The sequence below is a fragment of the Lycorma delicatula genome, chromosome 1, assembly GCF_047948215.1.
Source record: "Lycorma delicatula isolate Av1 chromosome 1, ASM4794821v1, whole genome shotgun sequence".
Lineage (NCBI taxonomy): Eukaryota > Metazoa > Arthropoda > Insecta > Hemiptera > Fulgoridae > Lycorma > Lycorma delicatula.
The window spans coordinates 89,858,609-89,879,526 of record NC_134455.1 but is presented as its reverse complement, the minus strand read 5'-3'; positions in this window follow the sequence as shown (position 1 = coordinate 89,879,526).

Below are 20,918 nucleotides of genomic sequence, written 5' to 3'. Positions count from 1 at the left end.
CATGGTACCCATTACAATAGGTAGCTTTCATATGAAATCTACCTAAAAGGATCAGTAAAAAAAACATCATTTAAAACCCAGCAATTTAAATTTTGTTTAGCATAATCAAAAATAAAATACAATAAATTTAATTTTCAAAATCTTCAATTACGATAATATTCTATGGGCCATTATTAAAGTAAACCAACTGAAAACTGTCATTAGAATTTCTTGACACGTAACGGAAGTACTAAAAAGTTGTATTTTATTATCTTTTAAAAAAACAACTATCATCTTTTATGAACTGACATAGATGAATAAATTTTGCGAATACTCATTTACATTTTCTTTTCGAGTTGTTATTCCATACTAAAATATAACCTAAATATTTAGATACAATTTTTTTCTCCATTAAAATTACAAACAAGTAAGTGTTGTTATTATTCGTAAAATAGGTGTAAAAAGATTGATAAGTTTCAAAAGGTTACAATTATAATAATTTATATTTGGAGTGAGTAATACATCTAATAAAAGAAAACGTAACTGCAACGTGACTTACAACAGTATTGAGTTTTGTACGTGATTACACATTAATCCCTTACTAACATCTGTACTGTATATATCCCAGATTTAAAAGTTACAGTTCAACATAATAGTAAAAAAACAATATTAGCCAGGAAAATTTAAGTAAATCCCCTCTCTCCCGCAACAAAATCCAATATTCCTCCATTAACTATATTACTAAACATATTTGGTGAGGTTGTTTTTTTTTTTATTACTTTGTCTAACCGCATGAATAAAATAATTTTACGAATATATTTCACCTTTAATCTTGATAGAAAAAGTAATGATTTTTGTGTATCATTACATGTTTGAATGGTTAGGTGCATATCTTTAATCTCAACGAACCTTCTATATCATACATATTCAGATAACTGCTTCATATATTCGTATCGTATAATTTATCTTCTCTAACGTTATAAAATTTCTTTTAAAACCAAATTCACTAACCAATTGATCTGATATAAATGACTAAATTGTATTTTGCGGGAAAGCAAGATTGTACAACTAACTTCTCTCTTCTATAATTCTACTTAAACTTCTTCATTTCATATCCGTCAGCCTACCTAATTTTAAAATAATCATATTTTAAAAGCCTCCATTTTTTTCTGAGTTTCAAATTCGCTCGCTGTCTTTGCCACGCCAAAGACAGCCAACAGCTCGGTTGATAACGACAGGAGCAAACCTCAGTACACTTAGTCTAGTCTACGAATTCAAATTTTACAGGGAATAGAAAATCAGTAAAAAAAACTTCGTCTTCCCAAACGATCATAAATAATACCAGGTAAATTAAATAAACCAGATGAAATAAATCCATATACAAATATAAAACAAACTTCATGAATTAAATTAAAATGAAATAGGTTTATTAATCTCAGATTCGTTATTGTTTTGCCCTTTTCATATTTTAGCTGATTGCCTTTGTTCATTTTCAACTCAAATTATACAGGTAACCAAATCTTGTACAAATATAAAATAAATCCTCTTTTTCAATTTTATGTCTATTTGTTTAAGATATTAAATAATATATTCAATTTTAAATATTTTTCAGAATCTATAAATACAGGTAAGTAGATTTTCTTTCTTCTACTTGATTTTTTCTAAAAATGATTGGTTCTCTTGCTTCTGCAATTGAAATTTAAATTTGTTCAATAGCGTATATTTAATTTTGATTTCTTAATTTGTTCTTCAAAAAGTTATTCTTGTTTATAATTTTTTAATGTGAGCTTATTACAGTTTTCAGGATTACCGATTCCTGCATTCTTTAATACGTGAAAAAATTAATATTTTTATTAAAAGTTAAAAGTACTAACTTTAAATAAATATTAGTGCAAATTAATTTACACATTTTACTAAAATATAAGAACATGAGATTTCTGTTTATTGCGCTCATCTTTTTTTTATATAATTTGTAATAAAGCTGATATGGTTTGAATGTAAGCTCTTGTTTTAAAATCCAGAAAATTCTGAGAATAAGTTTATTAAAACTGCATACCTAAATTTTTGTTTATAGCTTAATTCAGTAACTACATTTGTTTACGCCGTTTGCGTAAAGTTATTTTATTTTCAATAATGTTTTTGTCATTATTTTTATCTGCTGTGGTCGCAATATTTCATAAAAGCAATTTCTATTTAACCACATTAGTTTTTTTAGCTGTTTGTTGTTATCTAATTTTAATGTTGTCAAGTTCCTAGAAATATACTTTTCTTTGTCTGCGACTACGTTATTTCCTACTCGTTCATATTCAACAATTTTTATCTATCTTACGTAACTTTTTTAATGGTCTGTTTGCTTATAATATTAATTTTCGATATGTTCTTTCTTACCCAAACTTCCCGTCTATGCTAATTTCTTTGTCTTACCAATGCCAGCACACTAGCTCTTGTTGTCAACACACACACTCTTGTCGGTTTTTGCCTTCTTTATTTCCCCCTCTTCCCATCACGCCATAATTTCTTCAGTCCAGAATAGACTTTCGTAGTGTGCGGACCCAGGACTCGGTCTTCACTTCTTTACTTCGTACAGCTGCAGTTCAGATATGACTCTCACCATTTGTGGATCGTTCTCTTTCTCTCTCGTACAACGCAGTCCAGAATAGACCAGTTATTCTTCAAATTCACTATATTACGTTTCTCATGAAAGTGCTTCAATTACTACAAACTGCTATTTCTATCGACGCTGAATCTTCTCGAACTGCAGATTACATTTTCCTCGATGCAGAATCTCCAAACTCGTTGCTACATATCTTAGATACTACGTATTAGTCTAACTCTACACCACGTCTCACCCCTGCATTCCTGATACACCACGGCGGACTACGTCCAGCAATTACTGTATTCATTTTCCTTTCTTCACGAGTTCGTTTCTTGCTAATATTTGTGTGCTACAGACAAGTTCAATTTTCATTATTTGTTACGTTAAACAGTTATTTTATCATTAATATTTGTGGAACATTCAGTTCATCATACCTTATGCCTTTCAAGTTTCAATTTCAAGTGTAGTTCACAAAACCATTTACTCACTTAAGTACAGTCACGACAGGTGACTTATATAAGGTTGTGTCATTGTTCAGCTGCAACCTATTTTTACGTGCTTTGTTATTGCTATCTGTTGTTATGGTGATTAACTCCATAATTTAATCTTGTAACTTGTTGATCGCCGAGATTAATTTTTTCTACGCATGAACTGTGTTCATAATACTTCTCGTAAATTAATCTAAAGAAGATTACTTACTCCTGATGTGCAGTTATGTTCTAGGACTTTGTAATATTATATTTTCAAGAAAGCTTACTTACTAAAATTGAACTCTATTACATTACTACTTATTTCAATTTGATTATTGTAATTAACTCTTTTTGTACTATAATATTATTGTGGCCTTTTTTCTACATTAAACTAGAATTACATGTTTGAATAATTTATTGCTAAGTTTGTTGTTCATAAATCAGGAAAGGCCAGTGCCAATTAAGATTTATTGTAATTTAATTTTCTAAGTTAATGACATTTGTTCATTGCTAATTTTTCAATATTACAGCTTATGTCAGTAATACAATAGTTTTCCAGTCTTATTATGTTTATTGATGGTTTGTTTTTCTAAGTATATAATTGTAAATCTCATTTTAATATTATTATTACTGATATGCTGATTTCAGTTGATATTCTTATGTATCATTAAGTTATGTTAATTTCATAATTTCTTTTTAGTTTTTAAGGTTATGATTTAACATAAGTTCAGTTGTTTTCTTTCTCATTAAAGTCCAATTTCTTTTGGCAAATACGAGCTGTGTTTTTTGTTAACTTTACCCAACAACATTATTAGGATATATATTTTTTTTCAGGATGAATAATATTCGAGAGTAGCTAATATGTGACCAAGATGGAATACAAGAACCGGGTTGGACTAGTGGTGAACTCCTCATCGCAAATCACCTGATTTCAAAGTCGAGAGTTCTAAGGTTCAAATCCTAGTAAAGTCAGTTACTTTTATACGGATCTGAATACTACTAGATCGTGGATACCGGTGTTATTTGGTGGTTGGGTTTCAATTAACCACACATCTCAGGAATGATCAACGTGAGGCTGCACAAGATTACATACACTTCATTTACATTTAACATATCATTCTCTGAAGTAATACCTTACGGTGGTTCCGGAGGCTAAACAGAAAAAGAGAAGAACCACTCTTTAATCTTCCTGCATGGAGCATCGAAACAAGATAAACAGGCAGATTTTTACGAAAGCATCTGCATTTATTAAACTTTTATTTCAAAAAACAGCACTTCTAAATATCAATCGCTAAAAAATTCCCCCTAATATTGTTAAAATTTTTAATCCAAAGAGAATATATAATATAATACTGGAATTTAATTATTCCAGTCCAATTCATAATCACATTAATTCTTACTAAATTCTTCAAAAAGTTATCTGGTGGTGTTTAATCCGGCATTAATATATATATATATATCACAGGAAACGTTTCTTCCATCGAGCTATCGGCTTTTTCTTATCACAACTGCAATCCTATAACTATTTTGCAGCATCTCATTGATCATTTTTTGCATTAGATATAGGTTTACTTATCGCCCGTTATTATTACTAAATATGATGTAAAATTATCTTTAAATATACAAATTCCATTTTTCCTTGTGCAAATAATTTTCTGAATTAAAAGCAGTAATGAATTTCTAGCAGTAAGACAATTTAGTCAGTCAGTGTGTAAATAATAAGACAGTTGAGTTCAACAAAGGAACGTTTGACGATAATATTATTTTATCATTCACTATTTATTAAAAAAGACAGTAAAGAATTTGTTTGATGTTAAATCATACGAGTTTGATAAATGAAAAATCACAAAAACATTTATTTAAAAATTTAGAAGAAAAGGAAAAAGAATAGACATCAAGACACTATGTTACTTCTTATCTAGACATATATCAAATTATAATATATAAAATCAAAAATCTATACAAAAATAAAATTTCTGAACTTGTATTTGTTTTTATCGGGCTACATCATATTTCTCAAAATTAAATTCTCAAAAAGTTTTATTTGTCATTTAACAACGTTTTTGCAATGCAAACGTAAAAAAACTTAAAAAAAAAACGTTTCCTGTTTTTTGTTGAATTATATGAAAACTACTGGAGAAATGGTACTGATACCTGTTCTATTCAATTTTTCAGGTCAAAGTCTATAAGAAACCATCAACTTTACCTTTAATTTGGGTTCCTAGAATTTTAGTGTGGTTTTATTTCACTCTTTGCCCAGGAATTAGGGCAAATAATTCTCTAGTCATAACCTGCTAACTGAGAGTTTCCAGACCTATGTTTATGCGAACTATTTTCATTATTTTCGCTAGAAGAGTGAGCTCAGAAAGAGCTACGTAACATTACTTGAATCACTCTGTATAAAGAAAATGCTGTTTATATTTATCTGTCAATATACTTTAACCGTATTAGTATGCTTAATAAATACATGCATTAATGTACTTAATATATTAAACCCGTTAATATATGTTTAACGTGTAATTGAAAAATCATAAACATCAATTTTTTTTCCACTTATATAGTTTCATAAATTTGAATTGGGGCAAAAAAATCCTTTTTAACTTTTATTAAAACTTGTATAACTCTTTTAAAATTATTTATTCTGATTTTGTTTCTTGTGCTATTATACGCTGTTTACTTTAATAACTATTTAAATGTAGTACATTGGAATATAACAGTAAAACTTTAGCTTTGTCGATGAGTTTGGAGTCAAATATAAAACAAGTATTTTAGCAATGGTAAAAAGTAATGCGATTATTTTAATCCGCAACCTATTTTTTGTATCTTAATTTCCTTCCGTTATTCAAATTTAGTATCTTACATAATAAGATCACATTTTCAAAAATTGCTTTCTAAGTTTCCAAGCTTTTTTTTACATATACCTTATGTACTAATGAGTGAAATTGATTTTTCATTTTTTTGCTACTGGCTTTATCGCAATTATTACTGTACTGTATTTGTTGGCTGATTATAAATTTGTTGGCTGTGATTGATGGCGTTCTTATAAAAGAGCCTGATTTTATGTTACATTAACAACCTATATTTATTTGTTTATTCATATCATTTTAATCTAGTGTCTCAATACTTTTATATGTATTGTTTCATTTAATAAAACAGTGGTTTCCAACTTTTTTTTGAACCGACGAAACACTTCACTGAACGCCCACGGTACTGTGACACATTTGTTTCTAATTAATAATAATGATGATAGAGGTAATAAATAATAGCAATACGTACTGTAGTATCTAATTCTAAGCATCAGATAACCAGTGTACATAGACCAATGTTAACACGCAAATGGGCAAATTGTTTTAAATACAAGCAGTGCCGAGGGACGTCAGAAAAAGAAAAAGATAAATGCCTGGAATACCAACGTATTTATACCGGAAGTCCGATTAAGAAAATATATATTATTGTTTTCTTTTTTTTTAAATCTCACCACTAAAATTAATGTAAATTTTGTGTTCAATGATTTCCACAGAATTTGTGAACCACAAATTCTGTCAACCATAACGTCAGGTTATGGTTGACAGGGGCACAAGCAAATAATCTTCAAGATGTACCAGTCTATTCCTCTGTTTAGATTTCACTAATTTCATTGTATAAAATGTTGATTCGTGCAAGTATGCTGTTGGAAAGCAGGAAAACGTTTATGGCGCCCTGTCAATATGAGACAATCACAGTCTGATATTGACATCGCGTATAAATCCAAAAGTACTATACTGTGTCTAGAAATTTTGTCTTCATAGTAGAATCGCATGATAAGTTTACCTATTAATTTTGTTTCATTGACAGTTAGGTTTGTGGTTTTTTTAAGTTGATTTCACCAGATGTACTAAAAAGAGAAAATACCTATTCGAACTTTGAAACAGACAAGGTAGGGAATAGAAGGTTTTTCTTACTGAAGTTTGTAACATATTTAGGTGTTTTTTATTAACACCTAAAGGTGTTAATCTTTACCTTATATTATTTCTTATATTGTGTAAGTACTTCTTACACAATACCTGTTTAATCGTTAATCGTTAATACATAGATTCGTTGCCTCCTCTCTAGCAAGGGGAGGTGAATACGAGAATTTTTTCCTTTAACGAATCTCAGACTTTAAAAGCATTTCTTAGATTCCTCTTAAAAGCTTAGAATGCTTTTAAACAGGTATTCTTTCTTATATTGTGTAAGATGATTTTTCAATACTTTCCCTTAGTCGTGAAAAATTCCTACGCTGGGGGATAAATTTCTGAACAATGAACACTCGATTTATTACCAGGCAGAAAGACTAAATTAAGCATTGTTACAGGAGTTCACCATCACTCAAAATTATCGGCAGGAAGAAAAATTAAACTCAGCATTTTTGTATATATTGAGTGTTACAGTCTGCCTCAAAATAAATTTTACTGTATAAAACGTATCTTTAAATCCAAAAATTTCGCGACACACCCAATGGGACTGAGTGACATACCAATATGTCGCGAGACACCGGTTGGGAACCACTATACTAAACTACTCAGACTCTCAGACAGGTGCCCGATCAAACACCCTACCAGTGGAGTCAATATGACATCAAGTAATAGTTCAATTGAGTAATTGACCAATGAAGTCAATATGGGCAGTACGAAATATTAAGATTTTCTGTCCACCTGAGTAGTAATATCAACATTCATAATACAAATAGATTAGGTTATATTTGGTTGAATAAGATCATTTTAGGATGAATGGTTTGAAACCCAACCAGCAAAGAACACCGGTGTCCACGGTGTTCTTTGAACGTCCACCGGTCTTCACACTTCTATCTGGACGGTAATTACCGGTGGGTAAACAGGAAAAAGAAAAGATGAATGGTTTGAAATTTACTTCAGAGTACTGCAAATTGGTAAATTTTTACTAGCTTTAACGAAACTGCTAATTGTAAATTTTCAAGAAATTCGATATCTGCTGTATAGACCAGAAATTTTTCTTTACATTTAAAGCTGAAGAAAAAAATTTGGCTTTTTCGACTACATTTTACCTAACATGAATTTATTAGGGTTTGTTATTGGATTGATGTAAACAATTCTAAAATATGTCGGTACAATTGCGTAATTATTAATTTTTTCTTTAAAGTTTGAATTTTAATGACAACATTTTTTTTAAAGTACTTCTCTCAGTTTGCAATAGCTATTATAAAATATTATAAATAATCTTGTTACCTTCGTTCTGATAAATCTAATAAGAAGTTGTCCACAGTAATGAAAAACAAGGATTTTTAAATCTTTAAATAATGTCTAATAGAAAAGTATTTTAGTTAGAAGATTTGATTATGGTTAACTATTTCGCATCAGTACTAACAGGCAGAGTAAATAACTTTCATATGAAAATGATTCATTGGGGCCTTATTTTTAGAGTAACCGGCCACAATAACAGATATGTAGGAAATTTTTATTATGTGTTTGTTATTTACATTTTTTTACGATTTACATTGTCTTACTTTTTTAACACGGGTAAAAATCAAGTTAGATTTAATTAGTCAGAAGGGGATTTTTTAGAAAAAAACTTTATTCAATCGTAAAAAAATTCTAGAAATTAAATAAAAATTCTTAGGCGTACAAAAATAATTTTTGAATAAATTAAAGCTACCATCTACAGTTCACCATTATTAAGAAGTGGGGTTCTTCGACTTCAAAATTATGAGTAAATATATAACGCTACCTAATAATTACAAAAAATATAAGTTACACACACAATAGATATATCGGGTGATTCAGAAAGGACTTCACAATATAAAAAGCATATAAAAATTAATTGAGATAACTTACAATGAGTTTCAGGTGTCATTTCATAGCAAAAAACATCATACTTTTACTCACGAAGTTCTTTATTATTGAATTCGGCCACCAGCTCTACTACAAATGTTGTAAAAGTGAATAATTTTACTGGTGCGGAAAGTGCTCGCTATGTGTTTTAGTTTCACGATTTGCAGTCAGTAACGTAATTTTCGTAGAGATTATGGGAGGGAGCCTCCTAGAAGACAGTTTATTTTTGGCATCAAACCTTCGTAGAGAAGGTTGTTCTTCTTCCAGTCAGAATGACCCGCGTTCTTCTCCAGGAGGAAACCGAAAGTGGTATCATTAAAATTGACATGCTTCAAAATTTTCTAATTTCTCTACAAATCGTTAAACCAAAACACACAACGAGCACTTTCAAACTACATGTGTCAAAATTTGATGTGTTTTGCTATGAAATGAGACTTCAAAAGAATCAGTAAGTTATTTCAATAAATTTTTACATGCTTTTAAAGTTGTGAAATCCTTTTTGAATCACTCGATAGATTCAAAAGCAAGCTCATTTACGCGCGCGCGAGTGTACGTTTGTGCGCGCGCACTGAATTTATTAATTAAAAATAAAGAAATTTAACGCTGTAAAGCAAATTTATTATTTTGTAGTATTAAGATTTTTTAATAAATAATTAATTAATAAATTGTTATTAAAATTTTTGAGTTAATTAATATTCTCAACGATGTCATTAAAATCATAACAGTACAAATGTATTATTAATTTATCAATTAATATTGCATTAGATTCAATTAACAATTATTGGCAAAATATTGGTTAGTATAACAAGCAATTGTAACTACTGCGTCAATGAAATAGGAGCACGAAGACCGGTGGTTAGTCGTGACCACACGGCACCCGTTCGGTTCTGGTAGTATAGCCTAACCAATTTGATTACTAAACCACAAACCACAGATTGTGGCCTCCCGTACAGCGACCCGACTAGCGACTGTTGTGCCTTCCCTTAATATACTATTATTTTTAATCATAATACGCGTGGGATTATCAACGTTAAGAAAAAACTAAATTTTTGTTGTTTCATTTACTCAAATTTTCTTTTTAATATCTGTAATTACCGTAATAATGTAATCAGAACGACAAAACCATTTAAACCTTTCAGTAAGACATTTTTGAGGTTAAAAAGTTTTATTAAAAAAATAATAATAATTTGTCTGTGTATTTTAATAATAATAATAATACTTAAATTAAATAATTAGGCATACAATTATTTTTTTTTATAATAGTCCTCTATTTTGTTGCATTGGTAAAAAATGACAAGATATACGTGTACAAAATTTTTAGTACTGTTGGTGAAGGAAGACTTCACACAACGCTAAATTTTACAGTTACTTATGTAATAAGTTTTGTTGTTTTATAGGGAATTTAAATAAATAGATTATTGTTGCTTGATACATATATTTATCAAAATTTTTACCCTTTCATAAAACAAAAAAAATATTATATCGATATTTATAAAATTAATCCATGAAGGTTAAGCTTTAGCTTAATTTCTTACCGATAGATTTTACGCGTCTCTAAAATTACTAGAGAATCTAAGAAATGCTTTTAAAGTCCGAGATTCGGTAAAGGGAAAAATTCTCGTATTCACCTCTCCTTACTAGAGAGGAGGCAACGAATGCATGTACAAAAGACTAACAGTCTTATTTGTATGTATATACAAACGTCTAATGAATGAAGGGACCAAGTTACTACCGGTATAAGAAGTTGTCTGGATTACAAATGCCAAAGGCCTTCTTAGAGGGTATATATTAGCAGTGGTGAGTGCAAAGCAGGGGACGGGATGCTCCCCACAAAAGCAGAAAAAATTCCTCAGGATGTCAATCGTATATGAATGCAGAAGGCAATAAAAAACCAACCACTGTATTAAAGATCCTAGTGAAAATTCTTTGCTTTACGCTATGATGGCTTCGTCTGTTAGATGTTCCGGAGTTAAAATAGCTTCTCATTTAGATCTTTGGTGGAAGGAAGAAAAGAAGTTTAAGGATCGATTGCCTAAAGGAACTTAGAATGTCAAGACATTTAGAGTAGAAAGATAGAGAATTCAGGAGGGAAATGAAAATAAATAAAATTGATATATTAGAAATGATTGAAGTAAGTTAGAGAAACAGGGCGAAATGTAGAGAAGTTACCTTATTCTAATCTGGAAGAAAGAAAGGAAAACAGAGTGGCAGTAATTATTAAGTAGCAAAACGGCTGTAGAAAGAATGTTGTATAAATTATAGAATAATAACGTTAGAGATACTAAAGAAATATGAAGAAGAAGATACTTAAGAAATATATGAGAGTATTGAAGATGTAATAAAATCAGAAAAGTACTACTGTAAGGTACTGATGGGAGACTGGAATACTGTGGTCGGAGAAGGTAAAGAAGAAAGTACGGTAGGAAAATTTGACTTTGTGGCAAGGAAGGGGGAACAAACTATTAGATTTTTCCCAAGAGAATAATTATTTATAGTCAACGTTTGGTTTAAAAACTATAAAAGTAGGAATATAAGTAAATGTCTTCTGGAGGAAAAGCACGCTATCAGATAAATCATATCTTAGTTAATGAACAACAGTACAGGAATGTTGTTAAGAAAGCCAATGGATTTCCCAACGCAGATATCAATAATGATCATATGCTACTTATGATGGAAATGATAATAGCTTTAAAGAAAGTAGAGAAAACTAAAGTAGTTCAAAAATGAAACATGGAAAAGTAAAGAAATTGGAATGGGAAACACGGGGGAAAACTAGGTAGGATAATTAAAAAAAAAAAAACAAAAGGAAAATTATAACAGTGAGTAGACCTTACCGAGGAGAATAAAAAATAATAAACTAAAATCAGCAGAGGAAGAAAAAGGGTTTAATGAGGAAAATAGAGGCAAGAAACTGTGGGTAGCAGCAGAAATGCTAATGAAAAATCTATTATACACAAAAATAAGTTAAAATATTTTCTTAAATCTATATTAACATTTTGTTACGTGTTGAAAATAAATTATATAGTTCAATAATAAATTGAAAAATATTACAGCATTCTCTTCTAGAATAAATAGATTACATTTATTGGTTAATCCTCCATTATTGTCAATATATATATATATATATATATATATATATATATATAGAGAGAGAGAGAGAGAGAGAGAGAGAGAGAGAGAGAGAGAGAGGGTGAGAGCGAGAGATATGGAATTGTGAAAGGAGAACAGAAATGTGTCTAATATTATAGGATTTAAATAGGATGTATTGTGTATATCAAATTGATAGCTTTTATTTGATCGTAATAATATACATTGTGATCAATAAAATGACAAGTAACTAACTGAAAGTTTCTTGGTTTAAAAAATAATTTAGTTTTTTCCGCTTTCAGAATGGTTTTACAATGCAGAATTATTGTTATTACTTTCTAAGTAAGTTTACTTTTACGTAACTGTTAAAATGTAAATTATAAACTAATTTTAGATTTATTAGATGATAAAATCCTGTGCTCTATGCATTTAATCGTGTTTTCTATGATAATTGGTAAATACTCAAATAAATAAGAATTGAAAGTATTTCTTATACATAAAGTTATATCACATAAAATCGATTCTAAATTTACTTTCCAACAATTACGAAAGTAAGAAAAATTCTCATAAAGCAAATATGTAAAACTTATTATTAACATAATTAATTACTTTAAAACTTTCAGCAATTTTTTAAACAGAGTAATAAATTAATTTAACAAAATCTATTTAAAAATAATACTGCTCGTTTAAATGAATGTTAGAGAATTAAAATAAATTTAAGTAAAATTTGAATTTTGACTGAAAAGTAGATCAACCCTTACGTAGAAGCAATTTTTTTAATCAAACTAGAATTTCAATTGGGCAATTATATATTTATTATAGTCCAGTGAAAGAAAATTAAGTGCAATTCTAGAAGTTAATTTAATAAATCGCTCGTGGGCCTCCTTAATGATGGTACTATCGTATATATACGGGTATATATGGTACTACCATATACGTTAGTGTAGTATCATGTGCACCGTGTTAACACGCGCAACCATATTTGGAAAATTGAAAAACGTAAAATATAATATTATGGTTTTTGCATTTTATTAACTAAATTACCATAGAAGATTGAACGTATAATAGTGTTTGTTATTTGCATAATCTCAGTAAATTAGTCTAAATTGTAAATATTTAATTAAAAGCGTAGAAATTGGATGTATATATTTAAAATATACAGTATAGGAATATAATGTACAGAGTGTATCACGAAGTTCTCCCGGTACTTTCATAACCTACTCTACTCGTTAAAATAATGGAAAAAGTTCATACACATACGTCCTAAAATAATTCGTTTTCGAGTTACGGCTACCGAAAGATTTCACTGGTTATACTGACATTTTTAGGAACTTAATTAAAAAGCAGCATTAGTAATTTTTTATAGGTTTTTATTTGAAAAATCGAATAAAATAGGTTATAGATCGATATCTGAAGTAGTTTTTGAAAAATCTGGCGTGAAAACCAGTAATTTGCGAAAGAAACCCTGTTTTTTTTATGTTTGACGTAAAATAAAATTGTTAAATGGGTAATAAATACATAAAACTTTTAAACAAAACGTGTAGAAAATTTAAATTTCAACAATACGATTTAAAATAAGTTGAATAAAACAAAGCAAAATTAAAAAATTAGAATTTTATTTAGAAAGAGTACTCTAGAAAAAAGTACATTACACGTATCACTTTATAATAAACGTTCAAAATTTAGCCCGCCGTTTGCAACACATTTCTTGGCACATTTCTGTACTGCTTTTGTTGCTCTTTTATTCAGGGTGTCCTTAAGGTGCTCGGCCACATCTTTATTGCGGACAATTATTTCCTCACGAGCATGTATTTTTGTTTCGTGTACAATATTTTTCATCCATTCCCAGATCCAAAATTTTAAAGGTGTTAGATCAGGCGATCTTGGTGTCCAGGAATGTAGAGCTTTACGACCGATCCATTTTCAGGGAAATGATTTAAGTGAGTAAAAACGGCACAAGAGAAGAGGGGAGGCGCGCCATCGTGCGGAAGTGTACTTTGCATCTCAGCGCTAGAGGAACATCTCATGCACCTACGGCAATTTTTCTTTAAGAAAGTAGACCTCAGCATTTAAGCGGCAAGGTAATATGAACGGCCCGAACAGCTGATTGTGAAGCAGGCCGCATCATACTTTGACACTAAATAGGTGTTGAAAATTGCCTTCATAAGGGTTTCATAAGGGTTTACTTCTGCCGATGTTTGTTGATTAAGTTGTTCGCCATCTCGAGTGAAATTTGCCCCGTCTGTAAGCAAAGCGTACTTGTAGAGTTGTCGACTTGTATTGCACCACTTACAGAACTCCACGGGAAGTGGACTGTTTACTGGATGTAGATGCTGAAGTAGCTGTTTATTTATGATAATGATAAAATTTTGTTTGGTTTTTATGTCCTCCATAGTATCGAATGCGAAACTCCGATCTGCTTAGAAATACGTTGTGTACTGACTCCCCAGCTGCGCTGAACTGCATCGGTAATAATTTCGACAATAACAGCGTCGTGTTAGACAGATCGTTCGTAGCTGGTACGAATATTAGGTAGTATTCCGAAGATTGCGTTTCTCGTAGATGGCATTTTGTAACTGTTTCCCGAAGATTGCGAAAAGTCGCGCTAATTGTTTGATATCTGGAATCCTGCGATTTGGAAAACCTATTTCATATTCTGCTGCAACAGCTCTTTCATCACCATTACACACCCCAAAATCAATACCATATCAGCGTATTCCTCTGTTGTAAATAATTACGGTATTAATTCAATAGCAAACCGATTACCTTCAAACTAAAATTCACAGAAAAGCTTCGTTAACGATAGTGCAGTTCATGTTACCCGATATACTTAATGTACCTTACGGAATGATTTAAACACTAATACAGTATTGCTCAGTGGTTATTTTATGGCCAACTTAAAAATAATAATTTTTCAAAGAATTTATTGTATTTCCGTCATAAAAAAAAAAAGAAACAGTATTTAAGTCTTTTTTATTTTACAATTTATGTGTAATTTCTAGCTTTTTTACATTTTTTAACAGTAAATTTCGTTTTTACAAATTTTTTACACAACAAAAAAGAATTAGTTTTTCGTGTATATTAAATAAGTGCTTTTCTACCAAACGTAGTAATGTACTGTTTCTAAATAAAACTCTATTTTTTCTAGCTTTTCTTTCTTTTATTCAAGTTATCTTATACAATGTTGTTCAGAATAAAATTTTCTAAAAGTGTTGTTTAAATGTTTTTAAGTGTTTAATACCCATTTTACATAGTTATTATACGTCAAACATAAAAAAATCCCATTATATTGGTTTTCAACCTAGATTTCTTACAAACTACTGCAGATACCGTTCTGGAACCTATTTTATTACATTTCTTAGGTCAAAAACCATAAGAAATCACTAATTCTACCCCTTAATTAAAGTCCTAAAAATTTCAGTACGACTTCATTTCACCGGTGCTGCTGAAATTCTTGCGAAATCTTTCACTAGCTATAACTCGCAAACGAAGCATTTTAGGATATACGTTTATGTGTAGTTTTTCCATTATTTTCACAAATAGAATAAGTTATGAAAGTCCCGAGAGAACTTCGTGATACAACTATTTATAATACAGTATAGGATGTAGGTGATGTTTTAATATAAAAGGGATTATTAGTAAAGGAATATTTAATTATAAATATTTACCTTAAGAAATCACCATATATATATATATATATATATATATATATATATATATATATATATCATAGTATAGGAATGTGATAAGGATTAGTAAAAGAATGTTTAATTATAATTATTTACCTTAATTACTGTCATTGCTCGAATTTCCATCATCTGTATATTGCAATTATTTTTGTAATCACTTAACCACGAAATAATCCTCCTCTCTTCCATCGAGAACGTTTCAAAATTTAACATTTCTAGAAAATGTTTAATCAAAACTATCTGTTATTTCTGACAGCCTCAATAATGCATCCACAAATCTGTAACAAAGATGGTTTCTTATGTTTACCTGATGATGTAGTCTCGTGTGTCATGCTGGCCATCCAGTTTCTGTAGTGTTTACGGAATTTGGTTTTAAACAGTCTGTTTACGCAGATTAGTGGTTGAAGAATAGATGTCAGTCCACCAAGAATAATTAATTGATCACACTTAACAGCAATCGTTCTTCGCTTTACAACATCGGTCGTATGATTCCTAAAACTATTCGTTACAAATATGGAAAATTTTCCCAATAAAGCAAAAAAAGCCTGGTCGACGCTCCCAGATGCATTTAATCCAGTCCAGTACGTTTTCATTATTCATCCATCTCTTTTCTTGTACTCGCACAACAATATCGGATACAAATATTTTCTTTTAAAAATTACATTAGGGGGGTTACCGTTAGAAAATATTATCAAAATCAATGAGCAACATTGTTTTTCGTAATCGCAGCTCGTATTTAAACATTCTTGGCAACTATAATTTCAACTGTTATTGTTGATGACATTTTTAAAATCACCAACATGTGGTCAGCATTTCCAATTAGATGTAGAGAATAATTGTACCTTTTTTGTAAATTTATGACATAAAGTTTCTAAGTTTGTGTTTTTATCGTATTGCTAACCGCGGCGCTATTGCCGTGCTTCTTGGAATATAACTATGGTAGGCAAAGAAATTATATCGTGATAGCATAATAAATTATGTGTATTTTAAGTAAATGTAATTAATAAGAGAAAATGTGACGATATCTTGGAAAAAAGGCCACGCTAAGTGACAAAATATTTCAACAAGAGATTTTACTCTAAACATAGGCGAAGTTTTACGATCTTTTTATGTAAATATTAGGTGATGGCGACCTATAAATCGGGATCTAGATTAATTTTGCTGTTTTTATATTCTATCTCTTTGCTCAATTGATGGTTTTAAATTTAAATGTTGTCATTGTCGAATTTTGTGAATTTTATTTCTTATTTGAAATAAAGTTTCTGTGATTAAATTTTCTTTGATTTTAATTATCTACCTGCACTGTGGACACTGTTAATTAAACTTTAAATATTTTACCTCTAAGCCCTACACACATACATATACACACACACAAACATTATGTTAAATCGCAACATTATTATTATTATATACACTCACCGGTCAGGGCTCAATTCGCTTGCCGTTGCCAACTAGTCAGCTGGACCCCGCTGTATGCGTTATCATTATGGTTATGAGAAAAATACAGATATGTAACAATTAAAGTATACAGACTTTACAAATACATGAAAATGAAACTAAATTACAAAAGACAGAACAGTAGCAACTAACGTACACAAACTTTTGACGAGGAAACGTTCACAGCTTCACTCCCAAGACAATTAGGGCCTTGATCTATGACTTAAAACCTTCCTTGAGATAACGTGAATGTATTCTGAAAATTTGAAAACAATCGGTCGGTCGGTTCTCGCGTGATGCTGTTGCAAACGGACATATATTCATATATTAGATATATTTTTTTTTTATTGATTATTTTGTATAACAAATGTTTCATTGTTTAAAATCCTGTAATCTTCAGTCAAAACCTATTCTCCAACTTATTGATTAGGTTAATTACCATATATTTAGCAACAAATTTCAATTCACCCGCGTACTAAAGGTCACCCATAAACAGGTTCTGATTTAGATGCTTATCTACCCCCAATTTTGAAAATAGATATCAAAGTATAACCCCAACGAATGGAAAAGGATATGAAAATCTCTTGAATTTTTTATGAAAATTTACTCTTTTTCGGTGTCATCTCCACTTAAAAAATTAGCGTTTTCTAAAAATTCGTAATTTGTTGCTTTCGGCTAACTGACTTAAAATTTTTTAAATTATTTTCCCCTAAATGATCTGATTACAGTAGTGTTATCAGTATAACAACTAATAATATCGTGGTAGGTTGGTAAACTTTGCATATTTTTATAATTCAATAGGACACACATTTTTCCTAATTAATGTTCGCTTATTTCAACCTAAATCTTAGCATTTCATATTTTTGTAAATTATGGTTGGTGTTTTAGGGTAAGTAAGTTGAGTGATGTCGTTGCCAGTTTATTTATTGTAAAGATTCATTAAAAAAAAAATAATAAAAAATTTATTAAATAATTTTAATGTGAAGTAATTAATAATAACAATTATTTGGAGTTTACTTTATTTTAAGTTATTAAAAGAAAAGTAATCATTAAATTCAAATAATTATTCTAAACGAGGAACATTATTTAAAAAAAAGGAATTGTTCCTCGAGTACACCAGTTTTTCTTTTTGGATTTAATTTTCTTTCTCAAGTAAATAAAAGTTTACGTATCGGACGGAGTATACGAGGTCTAATGAAGACTCGTTGCTGTCAGATAGCGCATTTAGGACACAATGTTTCCTGTTGGAAGGAACATAATAAAAGCACTAGACTAAGGTATGGGACAAGCGGTAATGTCCTGTTTATGTTAATAGCAGGTCTCATAACGAAAACTATTTCCATAGCTTAATTGCAGAGCGGGGCTTAGGCCTCCAGTGATAAGGACAGGCGAGCACTAAGAACAACCGAGTGCTCGGTGGAATAATATAACTTTAAGTCTAATCCCCTCAGTCGCCATATTAAAGCCAGTTTATACTGCCGTTGTGCGCCGCTAAGCCCAAGTTATGTGGTGCTTAGGCCGGCTTTGCGCCGTCACCTTTGCTGGAATTAAATCGACCCAACATCGGTTTGCTTTATGGTACTTTTACACACTGCTCTCTGAATATATGTGCTCTCCTGCAAATGCTTTCCCCCCTCTATTAAATGAAGTAATTTACAACATCATTGCGGTCGCTAAACGTCTTCGCGGTCTACTCTTTCTAGTTCGCTTTTCTTTTTTACTGCCCTGAAATAAAAACATTATTTATTTTAGTCGGATATAATAAATTTTATTAAATGAATTGCAACGATATTAAAATAAAAAACTGTTGTAATAAAACATTACTTTTTATCAAAATTAACACGAATCGCTATTTTTTTTACTAAGAGTAACGCTCGTTTAAATAAGCCTATCCACCCACAAACATGCAAGCTGTTTTAAATGGATTTTACCTTTGTACTTTATTCAATGGGAGAAAATTAAGAAACTACGAAAAGTGATTTATATTGACCACAGACCCAGCTTATAAAAATAAATATAATAAATTTCATTAATAACTTTTAACACTTACTCATTAATTAACTGCTACAACTTTAATCCTAATTGGAATTATAATTTATTTATTGGAATATATTCCAATTATAAAATTTTTTACTTATTAATTAATTGTTAACTTTAACATGTACATAAAATATTGCGTAGCATGAGACCCAATTTTACCTTATAAAAGCATTAGCCATATATTATTCGTGCTGCATAATTAATTAACCAGGTAATTTATATTTTATATACATACATATATATACATTTAATACATAGTATATATATTGCTATATAACTGTCGGCACGTAAGTTTGCACAAAGAACTACTAGCATTCAGCAAGCAATTGACACGGCACTAGGTCGACTGAAAACATTGTCAGTTTAATATAGGATATTTATAGCCAAAAATACATATGATGCTATTTATTTAAAACTAGTTAACGTGTCCCAATTAATATTATTAATTTAAGGTACTTTATATAATTATTTTTTCTATTCACTTTATTGCTGTATTTCGCAAATTCCGAAGTTGTTGTCGTCAGTAGATTCTAAAGAGCTCGTATCCGATTCTGAATTCATATTTATCACAAAATTATCGATGTGCACATCATATAAATGTTCATCTTCAATGTATTTTTTTCAACGTTGACAATAAGCTCGCAGATATTGCTCCACTCACCTTCATATAATTTATGAAATTCCTCTTCAGCTAACTTAAAAACGTCCGACATGTTAAAGGTTGTATTTCTTTTAGCTACTTGCTCTTTCATATGACTTCAATGCCATTTAAGTCAAGGCGATAAGATAGCAACCATAGAATTATGTGACCATAATTTTCGGAAATGTCATCTATTAGAAATTTACTTTAATTTTCATTGTAAAATTGTATATCACGTAATTCAATTTTCGTCTTAGCCGGAGAACAGTTAAATCGTTGTTCGGCTAACCATTTTATCATATCACTTTTTAAAGTGAAAGAATTTGGCTGCTTTTGTAGCAGACCGTTGTGATACGATGCGTTATCTAGCACAATAGCCGACCGAGGTGGCAAGTTGGGAATACACTTCTCCCCTAACCATTTCGTGTACTTTTCGGAATCCATCGTTTTGTGATAATCTCCTTTCTTATTTGACTCATACATAAGTAAAGCATTGTTGATGAATCTTTTATCACAGCCGGTATGAACAATTATTAATAGTGAGATCTTGGATATTGGTGTTTTTAGTCCCACATGAAGGTTTGATGTGTTTACCTACGATTTTGGTATCACATGACTAATGTGAATGTGAATGTGAATGTAGGTTTAATCTGTGTATACAATCGGTCTTTCTTCTTCGCAAAACAGGGAAATTTGTTGTTGAAATTTCATTCTTTGCATTTTAATGTGCCGTTCTATCAGTATTTTCCGGTTGTCTTCTGTTTTTTCACCTAATTTCCATTTTACGTAATATTCTCCTTAAAGATTTTTCGCTCCCTTTGAAATTAATTTCACTTTCGCTGGCTTTTTGCATAATTATCTTCACAGTAGGAACGCATTTTTCGGTTACTTAAAATTTATTTATTAAACGCCTCAAAACATATCTGTGGCAAACGAATCTAAATTGCACACGGTACGTAGGGCGATTTACACGTTTTCTCGGCGAAACAAACACGGATGGCTTCTCAGTTTCATTCGATTTCCCTTCGGCTCTAATTCTTTGGACCGTTCGTTTTGATACTATTGTCGCTTGAACAAGCGAAATCAGCATTTTAGAACTTGATAAATACATTTAAAAAATATCTTTCTAATAAAACTTTTTTTTTATTTTAATAT